This window comes from Lepeophtheirus salmonis, chromosome Z, assembly GCF_016086655.4.
Source record: "Lepeophtheirus salmonis chromosome Z, UVic_Lsal_1.4, whole genome shotgun sequence".
Taxonomy (NCBI): domain Eukaryota; kingdom Metazoa; phylum Arthropoda; class Copepoda; order Siphonostomatoida; family Caligidae; genus Lepeophtheirus; species Lepeophtheirus salmonis.
Window position 1 is genome coordinate 4,540,079 of NC_092584.1, and position 21,301 is coordinate 4,561,379.

The 21,301-nt window shown below is 32.3% G+C and overlaps 1 protein-coding gene across 1 annotated transcript in view; it reads right to left on the reverse strand.

Moving 5' to 3' along the window:
- The window catches only part of LOC121130191 (uncharacterized), a 119,266-nt gene that overhangs the window by 96,773 nt on the left and 1,192 nt on the right, over positions 1-21,301 (reverse strand). The window lies entirely within an intron of this gene.

A 21,301-nucleotide genomic window follows, 5' to 3' on the forward strand; every position in this document is an offset into this window, starting at 1 on the left:
TCATATTTTGAGAGGGAATAATAATTTATAAAAAATGGATTTTGAAAATATCAATCATTTTGCATCATTTCTTATGAAGTTTAGAAGGGTTAAGTCTGATGAGCAGACTTTCAAAAACATGAATAATCAGAGCGTTTTCTAATATATTGGGATCTAAACTAGTTCCAAATTTAAAATCCCTATATATCCCTACATATATTTGCAATTGTGTTCATAAAGTTTTTAGAGTAAAAGAATTATCAAACTACTCAAATCCAGGATTCAAAACTCAAACTATCAAAAACGATATGTGAAATGGAAACTTAGTTACGATTAAGGCTTTTGACTAATTCTTTCTCTTTTTAGTGGAGACAAGGTTGAGAAATGCAGTCGAGATTCCTCTCTGCTCCCTTACTTCCGTTCTTCTTCTTATCAAGACAGTTGCTTTTATAAATGAAGCTGATCTTGGTAAAACCGTAAAATAGTACAACAACATGGAATTAGTTGCAAAAAATAAAATGCACTTAAAACCATCATTTCTTTTATGACAACATTCTTGGATTTGGGTGTATTTTTACATTTATATTTTACAACTTTTACCATGAAAATCTGAGCAATTAAACCCATTTAATCTTTCCCCATAAAAAACTAAGTCATGAGTGATTTAATGAAGAAAAAAGAACTTAAATTGATGTTTTATTATCTTCCTAGCAAATTAATTATAAGGCAAATTACATTAAGTTTGTAGATTTAAAAAAGATATACTTTTTTATGTGATTAACATATCAAAATAATCTTTACGATGCTATCAGCTATATTCAAATAGTATAGTGAGGGACTCCCAAAAAATTCTCCCCTTGTGAATTCCCACCTATATTAATAAGGCAATTTCAACTATTACATCTTGTCTAATCAATGTTTTTTGGGGAAGGTCATTTCTTTCCCTAACTTTTCGGATATTTCTTCTCATTGTTTCCATTGTAGGAAGATTAGCAGTAACATCATCATTTACGTTTCTTAATTCTATGGATATAATTTGCTGTAAAGTATCCAAAATTACTTATATTATTATCAAATTATTGATTTGTTTTATAAATTCATCGTTTTTGTTGATCTTGATTGTTACCTTACATTCGTAGCCTTATCGTCGCAATATATGTACATTAAAATCAATAGTCAAATCCTTCTTGTAGACATGGTGATAGTCCTAGATTTTCCGTCAAATTGTGGAATATGTTCAATCATATGAACGAAGGATTACCACGGACAAACAATAATGTGGAAGGATGGTAACGTCGGGGTTCCTCAAAAGTTGTTTCAAGCCATCCAGTTCTCTGAAAGTGTCTCACACTTTTAAAGGATAAAGAACACTTGATCCTTCAATAGCCTGCAAATTGTCCTCCCCCCGTTCAAAGAAGATAATATCCTGATTTTAACCTACGTATTGTGACTATTTTAATGATTATAAGCATCTTGAAAATTTTGATTATTTGCTAGTTATTGCTCAAAATATTGCATTTTGAATATTTATTTCTTTTAAAATTGATTTATGTTTAAGTTTTTTCTATTATTTGATGTTTATATTGGCTGTTAATTTAGAAAATATATAGAAAATACAATGTTAATAGAAAATAGATATCCAAAAAAATCGACTTACTTTATTTTTTTGTCTTTTTATTTGAAATGGGTTTATTAATATAGGTAGGAAAAATTAAATTATCTGTGAATAGTTATGGATTTTTTAAATTTTTCTTCAAAAAGTTTATTATATGAATTTTTTGTAAACAGCTGTGAATTTTTGAAATTTTTGTCTAAAAAAAGTTAAAAATTGAAATACTTTACAAAAAATGTAATTTTTGTATAAATAGCTGTGTGTTTTTGAAATTTTGTCTAAAAAATGTAATATTTAAAATGTAATTATTGAAATTTTTTTACGAAAATGTAATACTTTTCCAAAAAGTATAATTTTTTGATGAATAGCTGACCACTTTTGACATTTTTGTCCAAAAATATAATATTTGAAATGTAATTTTTGAATTTTTTTTTGGAAAAATTTAATACTTGAAATATTTTACAAAAAAATTAATTTTTGATGAACAGCCGTGGATTGTGGAAATGTTTGTCTAAAAAATTTAATATTTGAAATGTATGGTTTGAAATTTTTCCTTCTGAAAAATGTAATATCTGATATTTTTTCTCAAAAAATTTAATATTTGAAATTGAATGATCGAAATTTTTTTCGAAAGAATTTCATTTCTCAAATTTCTTTCAGATTTTTTCCCCCAAAATGTAGACAAAATTTCGTACGAAAATAAAAAATGACCGGAAAAAATGATAAAAACCGTTGAGATGAGACCCCAATATTTTCTTTCGAGATTGAATAATAATGCACACAAGAGCATGAAGGGTGTGGACGTGATCTTCGTGATGGTATAGAGTGAAATGATGACAAACTCAATGGCCAAATTGGAGAGTCCAATGTCTAATGCGGAAGTGCAACCAATCACGGCGAGTTGACTCATATACTTTCTCCATTCCAAAACGACATTTTGTCGATATTTCCCAAGAGAGAGTCGAATAGTACAGACCATTAGGAACTTGAGCACCAGATGTAGCATACCCTGCTAACTGTCGGTTCTAGGAATTTTTCATAAAAGTGTGGATAGTTTTTTAAACCATTGATAATAATCATGCATCCAGCTGAGCTTTTTTTTTATTTACAGGTTATGTCCTCTATTGAACAACCAAAACGATTTAAAAAAAAAGAAGGATTTTATCCACATGTACAGCGTATAACCGGCGCTTTTGATATATCTCCTTTCAATTAAGATAAAATGGTCATTTTTAAAGATTTATTCAAAAATAAAAACTGAGTAGAAGTTACAATCATTGAGAATATATCTGTCTAAATTTACCCTCTGTTGGCCTAGTTAAAGCCCTTAATTTGATCCTTTAACTACACGTAGGTCCTTGAAGTTAGAGACAGATCGAAACTATTTCAATCTAGGACTTCTTGGTGGTGTAAGGACCTCTGTTGACATTTAACCTGAAGTACCTCAAGCAAAGTAATCCTTTTGATTCAGGGAAGGGGAGCTAAGAGGCCCAATACCCTTGGACGCCAAGTTGTAACAGTACTCTTGAAGCCAATCTGCGTCGGATTGGAGGTGAGGATGGAGTTAAAGTCCTGTTGTCAGGTCCATGTACAGTCTCCGGCGACCTTCTTGATCTCAGGAGCCTCACAGACACCAAACTCCTGCGTTCTGCCTTCGTAAATATAATAGGCTGTAAATCATCCGTTGTTGACTTCATAGGCATGTTTTGGCTACTATATGAGACGTTTATATATTTATTTCACTGCCAAAAAATCATTGCACAATTTGGTCATTAAATGCACTGAAAAAATCTGGAAATCTGAAGCACTGGATTTCGTTTTTACATCCTGCAATTAAACTTTCTGTACATATTCCAATGTATTACTGTCCTACAAAAAACGATGCTCCTTGATATAGTCATTCAAGGCCTGTTAATTAAAGTATGTGCATAGACTCTGCAGATGTAATGGTTCCTTTACATTTAAATGGGTCTACTTATGTACAAAATATATGCAGTCTTGTATGATCATGATACTATATACAATACTGATTTAATTATTTCGAAATTTTTTAATGGTTTTGTCAAAATAGTTATTTGTTCACCTTATTTGTTACGAGAGTTTATGAATAGTAGAGAATAATCACCAGGGGAGAGACACCCACGTCTTTTTTGTTTCTACTTCTATTCGAAAGTATGTATTTTAAACACGTATGTACATTGTACATATAGCTCCAAAGTACTGTACTCCTAATGTTGATTAATTATTGTCCATTTCTATTAAGGCAAGACTGGACACTTGGACGAGAGAACCCATAGGCATTTTGGACAGGCCACCATACTCTCAGACATTGAATATCATTAATGAAATTCCGCATGAGTAGAGAAGAGCTCATGTACAGTTATAATCAACTAATTTCATATTTCATAATATTCAGGATAATTAATAATGGAATATTCAAAATGGTAGCCATTTGGCAAGTAACGTTTGTATTACATAATATTCAGGATAATTAGTAATTGAATAATCAAAATGTCAGCCATTGGGTAAGTCACGTTTGGAGGGTACATTTTTGAAACCAAAGGACAAAGTATTGAGGAAACATAACATCTCACAACTATTCAGGCTCAGACTTTAGGCCAAAATAAAGTTGCTACAGAAACCATTTCCAGTAGTTTACAAAAAAGTGACATTTGTCGATCAGGTGTACAAAAATGATATATTTAGCTTACTCTTTGACACCAGCTTATCTGAGCTGTAGGAAGTATTGCTGTAGTCTCATAATTTGTACACAATCCTGAATTTAGAAGCTAATCCAAACAATTTCGATTATGAGCTTTTAGTTAATTAAAGTTTGTGAACATTCTAAAATTTAAAAAAATGAATTTTTAGAGAAAATATTGTTTTTTCAAAGGTCCAGTTTTGCCTTACAAAATTATTCACATTAACTCTTTCCATAGGTTGCAAATTATCCTTAAAATAACCAAAGTATATTATCACAATAAAAGAATAAAAAAAAGGAAAGATTTTATGGTTGATAGTTGCCCTATCGGGGTCAACATAAGTCTCTGAAATTATATAAGGATTCATAAGATAACTAAATGTTAAATCCTCCTACAAATTTGAATACACTCCTTATAATTGACTCAAATACGTCTATGTACATATGAAATATGGACGGTATGTATGAAGTAAAAAAAAAAATATTGTTCTTTTCTTGATTTTTATTAAAGATTGTTTTTGTTTTTTATGTTCCTTTTAATTGGCAAATTCTTTCTTCCAAGTTTTTCAATAGCAAAAATTGCAACACGAAAAATACTTCTAACCGTCATGCCTCTCATAAACAAACTAAACTTATGATATAGCTGGCACAGTAAATATATGTTTGTGATGAGTTTACTAACATTAAAAAAAAAAAATCTAACTTATCAAATGTAACTTCCCCCCAAATTTGAAAAGTCACCTAATTTTTGAGAACACTTGTTGCATATTTCCTTCTCTAGGAACGACTGAGACGCAAAATTCCGGACACATTGAGTTCAAAGAGAATAATATCTCCCAAGCGCATTGTACAAGAATTATATATTCACTCTATAAAGGGTGAACCGATATTTTTTACACTTGATATTATTGCACATAATGACCGTTAGGTAGCAGTAAATTAATATAGCAGTAGTTGACCCAATATACTATTGGGTTAGTAGTTGAGAACACGTCGTGTTTGACAACAATGGAATCCAACAACTTTAACCCGTCCCTTAAGAGGAAAAGAACATCTGCGGTTGTGATGATTTGCGCCGGTTTTAAGGACTCTGACATCATTAAGGCTACCTACATGCTGAGGAACACAGTAAACACCATCAGGGTCATTTGTTATTTTTTTAACCCACAAATCCAGATGTGGCCCTCCAAGAACTTCGAGAAGTACAATATCCCCAAAATCTGGCCTCCCAACACCCCCGACTGTAATCCCTGTTACTTGTACCTGTAGGGCGTAGTTGAAAAGGACACCAGTCGAACCTTGAGCAACACAGTGGACGAGTTAAAATAGTGCACCATTCTGATTTTTCACAAGTTGACCAGGGACCAGGTTGAGCGCCCTGCTATAAGTTCTGATCCAGGCTGGAGAAGGTTATTACCACAGAGGTTGCTCCCTACTTTGAGTAGTATTCGAGGCCAGAAGCCACACCTTTCCATAGTTTTAGATATAATACATTGTTTTGTTATTTTTTTTATATGTGCCAAAAATATCGCATCGACACTGTACATGCACCTTGTATATATACATTCAATGCTATATGCAAACGCCTGCAAAATGTCATGATATCAATACTATTGGTCTTTCTTAAATCAAAATATATTTAATGATATACACCATGGAGCACCATCAACTTTGCATCTAGTAACTCATTTTCATATAGTCTTACTCAAAGACAAACTTTGCTTCATTAATTGCCCACACAGATGAAATAACAAGGCTTCTCCTCTTCCACAATTAAAAAAAAATTGTCGGTGTTTTAATTTTTGTCATTTTTTTTATTTGCACATACCGGCAGGTTATATGATTTACAACTCTAAAAGAATTAGTAAGTGACATGGATAAAGTGTTTATATATTTTCATCATTTTACTTCGCATAAGTCTTTCTTGTTATGTTATAATATGCAACAATCCGAAATAAAAACTAAATATAGTTAGATCTTACATTAGAGCCATTTCTTAATGAAAAATATGGGGCCTTGCAATTCCTGTTCTGTCGTATCTCAAGCAAAAATATAAAAAGAAATGGCATAATTAAAGAGAAGAAAAATAGGCATATATCACATCTTTTTTTGGTTCATGCGATAAGCAAAAATAAAGATCTTTCCCTATTAGCACTGGGAAGGAATTCTCATTGGGAATAGGCTCAATTCTCTCTCTTTAACTAATTACAAATAAAGTACCGTGAAAAAGATATCATGGCTATGCGAATGATGATGTTTAGATCCATCATCTTGCTGTTTTATTTAGGAACAAATTATGTACAATGTACATACATATCCCTCAATTTCCTTAGCATCACTTCCAATCCTAATTTGTGTTCATCATTTTCACATTTGATGATGGATCCTCCTCTCATGGTTATTTATAGCTTTGTATTACAGAGCTCCTTTATAGGTAGCATTATCCTGTCAAATTACATATATATATATTAGTAGTAGTCGCCGGAACATAATTCCAAAATGTGCAAGGTAGATTGAAGATGGCATCAATTGCTCACATCTATGATGACTTTATTTAGAAAAGGTTGTTCTATGAAGGAACGTCATTAACATTCAACTTGGATGTGTCCTTGAGATTTTGAACGAGAGTATATATTTATCCATTATATGCACATGCAAGTTTTAAAAAAAAAAAACAGCTTAACTCTATAAGTCAGTAGGAATCTTTATCCGTACCTAAGTAGGTATTGATATTGATGTACCAGACTGTCTTAATCTGAATTGTTCCAGACGAGGATTTGATTTTTTTCGTATAGACAAAAATCAAATCTTCGTTTGTCTGTTTGACGCCGCTTATGCCTAAAAATACAGAAGAATACTACTCAAGAAATGCTGATTTTACTCAACCATTTTTATGAATACACTCCCACACAGTAACTCAATACAAAGATATTCTCTCCTCAATAATGAGATAATTAGAATAACAGTCTTAGAAAAAAATAAGAAGTTATGTTACGACTGATGAGCAAAGGAGTCCTTTAGTTTTTACAACGCCACCCGATTGAGTCTTAGCTACGCACACTCCATGCTACATTCAAAAAGCCTGCAATTTTTTATTATTATGCCGTTGTTGTTATTTCCTGGATAAAAAATGACTACTTTTCATTCAAACATACAGAGGGGGTGTCCACGATAAATTGGAACTATCTTAAAATTCAACCTGCTTGATAAAAATGGAATTTGGAGTGTATTTGTTAATATGAAAAAGTTAGACATGATATTAAACAATAAATTTATTCAACATGTCCTCCCTCAGCAGCCACCATCTTCTCCATCCTGCCCCTAAAGGATTTGCATTCCACTCCCTCGTATTAGAGCCCGGGAACTTTGTGGTGAAGACCGCAGGGACCTCTTCTCTCTCTTTGGCAAGCCACCTGTGATTCCAGACGTTGTAGCTCCCGTCGACAGTCCAGTTCTTCTCGTTGGAGAAGAAGATTATTCTTCCTCCATGGCTCTTCAAGTCATTGAGGAGACACTTACCGTTAGTGAGCCTGGTAGCCTTCATGGATGCTGTGAGGATGTGTTGTTTGGCCATTCGGTATGACCTGTACCCGAGGTCATCATTCACAGCCTTGGAGACCAGCTGCTCCCTCACACCACGGTTCTTTGCCAACCTGGACAAGGAAGTCCCCAGCGAATCCTTGATGGAACTCCGGAGGCCTTCAAGGAAGCGGGGAGTGCGGATTCGGTCACTTGTTATGTTGTGGTCCTTTCGGCAGACCTTCCCCTCAACCTCCGAGGCATTGAAGATCCGGTACACCGTAGTCTTGGGGTAGTTAAGAAGCTTGTAGATAGCAGAGGGCTTGTGTCCCGTGCGAGCCAATTCGAGGATGGCGTCTCTCCTTGCTTGTTTCATGATGACTATTGTTTGTTGTCAAAACAATTGTGGTGGAAGTTATAGTGTATTGTTCACGCAGCCTTTTATATTAGTATGTTTTAACCCCGAATATCCACATTATGGATCTGGATGAAGTTTAAAGTAGTTCCAATTTATCGTGGACACCCTGTAGATTTATAAATACAGATACACTTTTTTTTTATTAATAAGGAAGATGAAAAACTAGAATATAGACATGTCCTGCCTTGCCCAATTCAGACTAAACGGAGTATTACTAACAAGAAAAAAAAAGAGAAAATAGAGTGGACGTTCCATGTGTGTTGAACTTACGAATACATAATGTCTTTTGTTCTCCTCGGGGTCAGCTCAAAAACCTCCTCATCATTAGTAAGATCAAAACCAAAAATAATAATAATTGTTCCTCTTAACATTGAGTCATTAGACAATAGCATTGGTAGATGCCTATGTATAGACAGAGATTAGAAATCCATATATGGATTCTTGTCATTTATTGATTCACATATGTGGGAAGGGACAGAGAACACATTCCTTTTATCCATCTAAAGTAACTCCTTTAAATGCTCTCATATTCTTTTGGTCTACATATACATATACTACCATATCGAACCAAAAAATCAACAAAAATACATTTTTGAGAAGTTGGGAATGAAGGAAGACTCCTACTATTGTGATTTGTTACAAAGGAGTATTTTAGTGCATATGTCATTAAACATAGACCATTACCATTGTGTGGATATGTCTATACATGGTATATGAACTAAAGATCAACTGATATGAATCTATGGGCTCTATAATTATTATAGGACGAGAAAAAATACAATTATTCTGTTAGTGTTTAACTTGCAGTTAACCGTTGAAAACATAATATAAATAATAGGACAAGCCCTATCGGTCCTTAGGATCGTCAGTCTTTCGGACTTGTCCTGAAGACCATCGGTCCAAAGGACCGGCCCTTAAATATCGGTCCTTGGAATTTTTCCTAAGAATATCGATGGTCTATGTAGACAAATATAATATGTAATACGATTATTGTACATATCTTGCAAAATATATTATATTTTTCATGGTTATACAATAACATACGAACATATTATATTGTGACTTAGTTATATAATTTATTCTATTATATAACCGAATAGTTAAAAGGAGGAAAACACACTCATTGACGTCACGAGGATCGATTTTACATTTTTTAAGGCCCAACAAGTGATACTGGACTGGGCCGTAGTAGTCCTCCGTCCTAAATAAGTACCGACACAACATTTATGACCACTAGTGATATGTCCCAAGGAGGGATAGGACCGGTCCTATACGGTCCACACCAATATTTAGGACCATAGTCCAGTCTGGTCCCATCAAGTCCAGTACAACTTGTGAGTCCTTCAAGAAGGTAAAAAGTATCCCTCGTTACGTTAATGAAGGTTTGTTCATTCGTTTTTTATTCCTTTTTCTTTAATAGAATAAATTATATGACTAATTACGAATAATATATATGTTTTGTTTTATATTTCTTAATCAAGAAAACAGTCATATTTAGGAAAAATACGAGGAATTGACAGTCGTAAGGAACAATAGTCCGGATCTAAGGCTACATTGGACAAAATCAATCAACCCCCCAATATTGTCCTTTATTTAAATTCTTATCTTTCGAGGCCGTCGGAAGCTCTTAAACATTGAGAATATATATTTTTCCCTTTTTAAATTGAAAAGTAAAATGTTTCTCAAAAGTGTAGCCACAACACTTTTTACTGAAAGTTTTTACGAAATGAATTATAATTTAAAAAGAATCATGAGTTTTGGAATCAACGATTTATGTTGTTTCACAATTTTTGGCTCAAATATGTAATCAATGGATCATTTAACAGAAAAAATGCAAATTTATAACTTATAACTTTCCAGTGTCCTACTTTTGCATAATGGGTGAATTCCCGAGTTTTTTTTTACAAATTAAAAACCTCATTTTAGAGGTTTTATATCGAGAAAATCATTTATTTTTTTAAATAAACCTGAGCAAAAATAGCCATTCAGTTACTAAGAATAAATACAAAATTATTAATTTCTAACCAAAAAATCAAAAATCTTCTTAATAAAAATAACTTTTTTGACCCTGGAATTTGACAATAATTCAAATCTAAAAAAACACAAAAAAATTATGGGTTGACAATTACCGAGCCTGTCCAGCTCAAAAGTATTAATTAAATATGAGATAGGAAAACAGCAAAAATAGCCAATCCGCTCAACCTAAAAGTTTTAATGCTTATGTACTTTAAAAAAAAAATTAGATCTATTTTTTCAGTTTTATTTGTTGATATTGTATTTTAGGGAAAATGTCAGACAAACTGTAGACGATTACGCATTATTCTTCAACTGTCGATATAAAAACAATCATGAACAAAAAGACGGAGAAGACCCTAAATTCTATTTTTCATTTCATACGATATATGCTTATACATACCAATATTTCATTGACATATGTATTCAGTCAATTATAGGCATTATATTCAAATTACTTGTATTACTTAAGAGACTCAATAATTTTATCTACAATTTAAAACATTTTTTTGATTTAAAGACCTCGTATGTTCCCCGATATGGTCTTTCAAAAAAATAAAATATAAATTTTGACTACTTACAACGATCTTTTGACAAAAAAATACACATTTACTCCATACTCCCCTTTGAGAAAAATCCTTCAAGCTTGTTTTTGTGTTGAAAGGGCACATATATAGAAAAAAGCAAGGTGTTCTGTTTCTTAATTTTCTACATACCAATGAAATTATTTATAAATAAGCAGCCTCACCAAACATGATTAATTTTCATAATTGCTATAACAACTTCTTATATTTAGAAAAGCAGAAGAGAAAAAAAAAACCAAATCCATCATGATTCAAACATAATTAGTCTACATAATGGCCATATGGGGGTAGGTAGGTAAGGAATGAAACAACTCCTATTATTAAATTACAGTAATAACTCGGAGTACGAACAACATCCGTGTCAAAATAATCTGTTTAATCCACAATTAATAACCACTAACAGGACGTACAATTGTTTCTTTATGTATAAATGAGGAAAGGGAAGTGATGAAAATCCTGTGTTTTAGTAGCATGATTAAAAAAAAAAGAAACTGAAATCCAACATGGTAACCCTGAATAAATTTGGGGAATGTTTTGGAAGAGATCAACTGTGACAAGGGAGGAGGGGGCGAAGGAAATAAAGAAGGACATTGGCAAAATTACTCCAACGTCGGTCCCCAATTCTACACTGAGTCCGACAAGGCCTTACAGTTATAACTCTCCAACAAATCCTCTGCGTTACGCTCCTTATCAAAGAAGGTCTGGAGTAGAGTGGCTCTTATTGCCTACTTAAAAAATCAATTGTAGAGTAATAATTGTAAGTCCTTGTTGGAGTCAGAGTAGAATTGGAGATCGACGTTGGAGTAATTTTGGCATATATCCTTGTTTATTTCCTTTTCTCCGTCCTCCCAGATCAGAGATGATAGTCGCTGATCTAATGAAACGCCATGAAACTTATTCTATCTCTCTTCCAAAACACTCTTCAAATTGTCAGAGTTACCATGTTGTTTTTTTTGTTACTTTTTTAAAAGATTTAATGGCTCATCTGAACAACCATCTGCAAACATTTTCTAACATGAAATGCTTCTTTTTTTGAGGCAACCAACATTTTCATTTCTTCATAAAAAAATATATTATCCGTAAGTATACATTCTAAGGAGTCGTAACTCTGCTGACGAGTGAATACAAGTTTTCATTGTTTATTCTTTTAATTCAGTTGCCATTATTTTACTTAATTTTCCCTTTACAATGTTACAAACATTGATTGATTGAATTCGAAATACTTCTTTTTATGCTCTGAACAATTTCCCAAAAAACCTTATATGATAAATTAATTGCATAGGTGGGAAGAATTACCCAAATAATACCAAGAGATTTTGAGAGTTTTTTTATGTTTCTTTTGGGAGCAAAGGTTGTAAGATACAATCAAGATAACGACGTGTTATACAGCAATAAAAAATGCACAAGGTTAAGAAAATAAAAGTTTTATTCATCTACGTCCACATGTGAGATCGAACATGAACTGTGGTCCACATATTCGAAAACTCAGCTATATAATAATACCTTGGACTACAAGCATAATCCGTATCAAGGTAGTACTCTCAAACTAAAACTACTTGATACGTTTCTTCTTAAAAAGTGAATTTAGTATTTCTTCACAAGTTTTGTTAGAGAAATTAGGCATCAAATAATTCACAAATCAATCAATCACTTAAAATGGCGCCACGTCATTTTCCCATAAACTATTTTGCCCAAGGACATTTGACTTAAACTTAGCACATACTTGATACAAAATGGCTTTAAAGGAAAATGTCCCAAGGTAAAATGGTTGAAGGTAAAACTATTGGGCACCACTTAAATCATTGTTCAAATTGAGAATGACTAGATTCTGCTTGCAGCACACAAAAGCTCATTGGTCCAAAATTGGTACAAAAAAACTTGGTGAGATTCAGTAAATAGGAAATGTGGCCTTCTTTATTACCTGACATTTCAACTCTCGACTATGATGTGTGGGGCAAAGTTGAGAGGAAGGCATGTGCGACACCTAAGGGTCTATATGTCTGGAGATTTCGCCGTATAAAACGAATAACGGGATGAGATTCTGAATTTGTCTATTATGGAGTAATTGGTAAGAGAGGGAGAGAGAAGTGGGACTTTGATTTTATCAATTGGCTCAGGCCTAGATGCAAGAAAAGTTATAGTGTGTTAAATAATGAGATGTGATCTCCTCCGGTCTTATCCCTCTGTCCACAGAATGACTACGAATCCCTCCCCCTGATACTCAATTAGATACAAACTTACAGCCTCCTCCACATAATGAGATCTGTCCTTTATTCTCATGATCCTCCAAAGTGCTAATTGTCCGAATATCTCGAAAAAGTCGCGTTCCCTCCTATCTTTCTACAATATCATATTCTTTGCTTTGCGAAGGTATTTCTTATTATTAAAAGATTGCGATGATTAACGGTCGACTTTCCACAGTCCTTGTCTCAAATTGTGAGATATAAAGTATGGTGCGCAGGCAAAGTTACATAGTGTTTGCAAATTAATATTATATTTACAGTTAATCTCTAAGAAAGAGAATGATTACCCTAACTTTTGTGGTTTAGTATAGTTAGAGTGTCACATTTTAAAGGGTTCGAATTTGATTCCCCACGCTTTAACAAAATAAATTGGAGATTTCTCCTTTTCTTAATTTTAGCTCAAGATTGTTTTTCTGCTCAGACACCACATATGAACATCATATTATAATAGGATAATAGTGTATACAAAAGAAAGTGAAGCTTAAGACGATGTTCATAAAAACATTGCGAATAAGCAATGTGATATTATCTCCTACACCTTTTTGTATTTCTTGTAAGACATAATCATATCTTTTCAAAACTCAGATAAACGCTCATAATACCTACATTATAGACACAATAGGAATTAAGTTTCAAAATTGTTCACCATTAAGAAGTATAAAATATAAGATAGTAACAAAGGGGAAATATTATTATTTTATTATTATTATTATTGAGGGATAAGACGAAGACAACCTCATGGTTATAGTTGTAAAAAATATGACACGATACTTTTGTAATTGCAAAAAGATACTTTTTTATTTTTTACTTACTAATTCAATAATCAATAATGGTTGAGTGATTGAAATGAATTCATACTCCAATATATTAAAGAATAAATAATTATCTAGAAATACAAAAAACAAATTTGAGATCTCTAACTTACGTATAAGTCGAGAAAATGACAATTGAACGTGATCGACGAATCTCCAAGCAGTTGGAAATTTCCAGGACCACTGCCTACGCCGTCAACATGTTCGAAAAGTTGGAGAGGAAGAAGGGCTCTGTCATAATGACCGAACTGGACACGGAGGAGTGAAAGAAGTCAGCTTTGGCGAATCCTCTCAAGCCCATGAGGGCCCATCAAAGAGATCTTGGGATTTCATACCAGATAGTCTAGAGAGCTATCAAAAAAGTGGATGGAATGAGCCTTGTGATGATGGAGAGATCACTTTTGATCACCGACAATGAAAGAAAACCTTCATTTCCGTTGAATGAGTCTGATGGGTTCTTTTTCAATCTTTTTTGACACTTTTGCCTCTTCCCTAAAGACCTGATTTCAAACTTTTACTATAACTTTTGGGTGCAAATCTAGCGGTAGACCTGTAGTATCCGTCATCCAAGCACAGAAACAATCAAAGCCACTGAAAAAAAGTACTGGGTCACCATGACAGATGACTACATCTGCAGCGGGTCCTAGACCTTCAGCCGCCGCCTGGAAGACATCATTGCCGCTAAGGACGGCTACATTAATTATTAAGAGAACTCAGACACTGATCTATCTATTGTATTTGTTTTGTTGAAATTCTATTTTTAATTGATAAATTATATCTTGTTCAAGTTTAAAATTCAAAGTGTTCAGATTTTAATGGACCACTCGGTAAAGGCATTGATACAATTGGTGGTTTCCTAGAATGGCTACAAAATACATCTTAGATATGACCTTTTCTCTTGTAATGAACCAAAATCATGTTTATTCATCATTATGATCTTTCCTCATGAGAAGTTTCCTTTAATTTTCCATTCAATTATGAATTATCTCATTACTAAAGCTACAGCTCCCTTAGAAAACAAAAGAAAAAAAACATCCTTTGGTTTCATTCCAGTTCTTCATTTCATTACCAATCCACTAACAACCCCCCTCCCCTCAACAATTAACAAAAAAACAAAAACAAAAAACTCCTGTTCTTGAAACAAAACCCCATAATGTGGTTCAGCTCAATATAATAATTCCCTCGTTCTCATGATATATCCCAACAAAAACTATTTTTATACTATTATTAAAAATATTATTTTAACTGTACATTAAGGAAAATAATATTTTTGTCAAAGATCCTTTTTTTTTATTTTTTTTTTTCCCTCTATTAATCTTCATCTATTTTTAAATTTCCTTAGTCAAAAATTGGTCGTTGATCCTTTGTGAGAATCTGTTTGTATACGTATATTCGTTTCATTATCTAAAAGTAGATGAGATGAAGTTGTACCTTATAGTAGTCAAACTATAACTTAAAAATATGGGGCTACTAATTGCTTTTGACATTAATTCTAGTTTAATTCATTCTTTTCTTAACTGTCTATAGAAATAATGTTACCTAACCAATCAAAAATAATTGTTACATCAAGAGTGTTTTTTTGAATCATTTTTGTCAAAGTTAAAAGAAATATCATTTTATTTTCAGATTTTGATATGATTCTTACTAAATTTTTTTTGGAAGATTTTGCATGTAATGTTTACTTTTGGATATTCACTTATGAATCAATCTCATTGTGAAGGGAGTCTAAAATTTGGAGTGCATTTTAAGCAAATAGATGACTTCAAAAGCCATATATCAACCGTAGAAAGTTGAACCCAGAGTCAAATAAGATAACTTATTCGAAATAAATTTTTAAATTCTATATATACATACTTTAGCCAGCAATTGGTACTCATTCATCAAAGAAATTAAGAATTCGTAAAGTGTTTTATAATCAAAATCTGTTTTGAGTGTTTGGTCAGATGAAATTTTGATAGGCACATCTTCTATGTCAGGCTACCTGTCAGCTGTGGCGGTAAAAGGGGAGTTTACAGTTTTGATTTTGGGGGGCATTATCTGTTGGAAATATTGAAATCATCTTGGAGACCTTCCAGTGTGTCCTGCAACCCCCAATGAGGGAATTCCGTGGTATAAAGACCCAGGGGTGTCTGCAAAATTATATTTGGGAAGTGGGGCTTGGGGTTTGAAGTTTTTTTATGAAAAGAAAAATCCAACATTGAAATTATTCGGAAAAAATGAAATAATTAATTCTGTTGCATAAAAATAATTATAAAAGTAAATTTCAAATATTCAATTTTTTGTCAACAAATTGAATATTTGAAATTTTTTCAAACTCTATTGCCATAAAACTAAAGTTTTTGTGGAAAAAATTCCAAAATATATGGCTTTTTATAAATTTCAAAAATCTACAGCTGTTCACAAACAATTTAAAATACTGAATTTTTTATTAAAAAATTTAAAAAATCCATACCTTTTCTCACAAAATTAAAATTTTGAAAAAAAATAAAAATCCACAGCTATTCACACAAATTCACATAAAATTAAATATTTGGAAAAAAAAATTCAAAAATTTAATTAAATTTTTAATTTTCCTGTAAAAAGTAAAAAAAAAAAAAAAATTATCCAGCCCCCCTCCCCTCTGGACACCCCTGAGGCCCTGTGTTTCATTTATTAGTAGTGATGAAAATTATATAATCGGCGTTGTGTTCAAAAAGTACAATGAAAATTTACCCACTTACCCTCACAATTTGAAGAATATTTCGTAGAAGAGCAGCTAATCACTCAATACGTTTCATTAATTTAGCTGAATATGAAGGAAAAAACCCCAAATCGCCACTCCGACTCTAGTTATATGGACATACAAAACTCAAATTACGGAGAGGATAGTTGAAAAAATGAAGGTTAGCATGTACAAGGGCGACTGAATTACCTTTTTTTAAAGAAAGAAAATCCTTAAATTAATTTTAAAAATTTAAAAATTTTAAACTTATTTTTTTTTCATAAAAGTGATTTTTTCCCCAATGTCCTGATAATCATTTTGCAAATCTACCTTTTTTTAAGTGCAGGAGTTAGCAGATTATTGACTAGGTGAAGCTACTAGCAAAAATCCCCCATCTTGTGTATCGAATAAGTATTACTAGCAGAGGGTACCCGCGTTACAGGGCTGAATAGACGGAAATAGAAAGAGAGAAGGAAAGAGGAATTAAAACTGCCGGGAGAAGGGGGGAATAGAAACAAAGAAATAGAGAGAAGAAAAGAAACAGAGAGAAGGAAAGAGTATTTAAAATTGCTGGGAGAAGAGGGGAATAGAAACAAAGAGTGAAGGTAGAAGAAAAGAGACTGAGAGAGGGATGTAGAAAGAGACGGAGGAAGAAGAGGAGAGATAAGGGAATGTAATTTATATTACGGACCATCTAAATGACATCCAAAGACCAAAATAATATCATAAAAACCAAGGCTAATAGAAATACAAGGTTAGACCATCATGTAATAGGGCTTACTAGAATGTTCAATTCGATGTATTATACCGACTGCTGGGCAAGACAGGCAGATTTTGACAAAACATGCAATCCCTCATAGTTCAGGACGTTACTATTGCTAGAATTTTCAATTTAATGTATCGTACCGACTACTGGATTAAAAAAACAGATTTTGACGGAATACACAACCACTCAGTCCACTGTGGCGTCAATATTAAATGCGCGTTGGAAGTTAAACATCAGCGGTATACGCGCTATGGTATAGCCTTGACAGAAACATGCTGAGTTATTTTACAAAAATAGGATTCAATTTACATCACTAAAAACAGATTTTTTAGGATTTATAAGATTACCTTCATTAATGATTTGAAATGAGCATGAATCAATAATTGCCAAGTGTCAAAATTTGGTTCGTCAACATAAAAACAATCTTGACTAAAAATCGAGAAAAGGAGAAAATCTCAATATATATATTGTACTTTAATCCAATATTTCATAGAGATATTCGATTAAGTTATAGGGTTATTATTCAAATTTCTGGCATGAGTTACTATACTCAATAATTTGATCTATAGTTTAAATCCTTTATGTGATTTAAGGGACGTATATTGTCCCTGATATGGCCTCTTTTAAATATAATCTGTCAACGTATCATTTCTTTATTTGGGCGATCAATTTTTTTAATACTTTGCTTCTTTTAATCGCACCATTCACTCGAAAATACATCAATAAAGCCTTCAAAGTCCCAAATAAAGTGTAATGGATCAAACAAAAGGTGTAATGAACGCTAAGAAAATTATTTATCTAGTATTTTGATAAGTTTCCAAAGAATTTGTTAATGCGAAGTACATAAATTATAACCCGACATTATCTATATTACTGCGCAATATGAAAATACTTTGTTCTATTATATATATTTTTAATTGCAGGTATTTAAAAGTATCATCTTTTGCATAATTCTATATTCTGCATTTCTTGATAATTTCATTCAATTCTCCTGAGGCTTAAGAAAGTTTTGTTGTTTTATTCAAATATCATATTTGATCAAAGATTTCGGTTTAGGACCTAAAAAAAAGGATGAAATTCCGATGAGAAATTGGTCAGAAATTCTTTAATATCGAGGCTAGAGAGAGGATTTGGGTATCAAAATTCTTTTTTACCATTATCTATTAGATACAATAGGTTTAAAATGACAACATTGAATTTCAATTTTTTTGTAGCATACTAATATTGCTATCGTCGTGATTGATTTGAAATAAAGATAAATCAATATTTGTGGAGAGGGTTGAGAAGGGAGATGATGGACATGCCCCCCTTCTCAATAAATATTATTTAGATTGTGCAGTGTACACTCTATAGACTAGGGGCAAAGGAATTTGTCATATTCAAAGGTGTACAAATATAGAAGAGTACTTGAAAATAAACAGAAATAAAACAGTAAAAATAATTGATAACGACAGCGTCAGTAAGTATCAGAGTATGTATATATATTAGGGTTGGATTATAGTGTATAAGCTCGAACTCGAATAAAAACTGGAGTGTGCATAAGTAGACAATTTTCTGAAAAATGACTTTAAGTGCCCATGTGCAAAGTATGTACGGCAATTTTAAGGATTAATTGTTTCCCTCCACCATGTTCAGGGCTTCCACTAAAAGGTCATCTCCTAATGTTGTTTTTTTATTAATGACGTAAATTTACAAATTAGCCAAAATATTTATATGAAAGGATTTGAGTTCATTGGAACCATGTGTACAGATTAGTGTTAGTCGGTCCTTATTTAGAACTGAGGTCCAGTCCCACTTATTGGTCCTTAAAAATGGTAAAATCTATCTGTCATGACGTCAATGAGGGTGTTTTTCCCATTTTGAATTATTATATAATAGATTAAATTATATGACTAAGTCACACTATAATATATTTTAATACTAATATTTTCTACAAGATAAAACAATATCTTATTTGGTTTAATAGACACACACAACTGTAGTGCTGATCTATATATCGAAATGCTTCGTACTTAAGTTCCATTTTCATCATAGATAAAGCTGAACTAACGAGCTACTTTATTGAAACTCATATTTCCGGGTTGTGTTGTATTGGTCCTTATTTATTCTAACATTTTTGACATCAAAATTACCGGAATGGATTAGACGAAACCAAAATCCCGCGTAATTGGCCGTCACAGTATCGGGACCTTAAAGAATATTAATATCTTCAGCCACCTGGCTTGCATTTTCCCCTTATAAGAAGAAAAACTGTAAAATGTGCCGTATTTTCTGATTGTTGATGTTCATTTTTGACTACTGCTCAAACACACCTGAGTTAAACTATTATAAAAGTGTTCCATATTTTTTTTTTTTAGTACGAAGTTCTAACATTATCTAGCGTAAACCGATGTCACTTATACAAGGTGATACCCATTACTAAAGCCATTTATTAGCAAAATAATTGATTCATTTTCACTATGCGTATAATTAAATATACGTGGTGTACAAGTTGGAAATGTATTTGTACGAGTTAAATAATAAAATGAGATGTAATATTTGGAAATGAAGGACAAATTCCAAGGCATATAGTCTGTAATTTTTGGATTTTTCAACAATGATCATCATACTAATTGATAAGTTCTGTGGAACAACATAATAATTAAGTGTGCCCTATGTTGGATCATCACTACTACTTATATAATCTACATAAGTAATTTCCATAATATGTTGCTCAAAATGAACTATGACATCAATGTAAAGTGTGGGTAATTAAAATGGCCAAACATATTTTATTCAGTACGACGTAGTTAGGAGGCGCTGAGTGGACCGTAGATGGTTGTACATCAGCGTAAATATATTTGCAAGTGGGGACAAATTATATAATGGTAACTCATCATGGTTCCCACCACCTTGAGGTTTTTTTTTGTTGGGGGAGGGGGGATTTTTTGACAATTTTGACAGGATTTTTTTGTTTTTTATAAATGCAAAAGTTGAAAAATAACATTTTTTGTGGGACAAAAAAATTGTCAAATGTCGTAAGTTCAATATTACACGCAAAAAATAAAAGTACTTAACCCAACTTTGAATACCCAAAAGTCTTTTGGAGTCGAATGTCTTAAGATTTAAGCTAGGTTTTTAATCCATGTTATTTGTGCTTCTAATGGACATCCTTAATATATTAAATTATAGTATTTTCTTTGTTCTAGAAAAAAAAAAAAAAAAGTTTTTGACATTTAAGTAAAACAATATTTTTATCTCCCAACGAAGTTGAACACAAGGTATGTTTTTTGTATACGTTTGTTTCTTTGTTGGTCACGAAGATTACGGGAAAAGTTACAAATCGATTTTGATCAAACTTGGTACGAAGATTAAATTTGGTTAGACTAAAAGGCTATTAAATTTTGAGAGGTGAACGTTTAAGGTCACAAGAAATGACAATGCGAAACCTTGCTACTTGAGGTTCCACTTGCACTTTACAAACTGGTTGTGAACAAACTCAAAGCAATGACTAAGCATGCTACGCTTGAAAGGCTTTAATCTTCCGAATGGACGTCTCACATTGCTGCAGTTCTCAAACATAACAACCAAGTTCGTGTATGTATGTATGTCAAAATTTAGTTCCAAGATTACACCAACAATACATTTTTTTTATGCACAAATTGTATTCAAATACAACAATTGTCAAATGTGTCCACTGTTCCCATATCAATGTACATTGTAAACGTTTCATAAATGATGTTTGACTTATAAAGTAAGAAAATTAGACAGATATTTATTAACTTTGGATAAAAAAATAACTAAACTGTAGACTATTATTGTAGATTAATTTATAATCAGATTTATATTATAAATAACTCATCAGTAACATAGATCGGATAATTCCCTTTCAAATACGACTTTTAAAAAAAATGCAAGCTGTAAAGTGTGATTAGTGATGTGTCGGTTCTTATTTAAGACTGAGGACTTCAGTC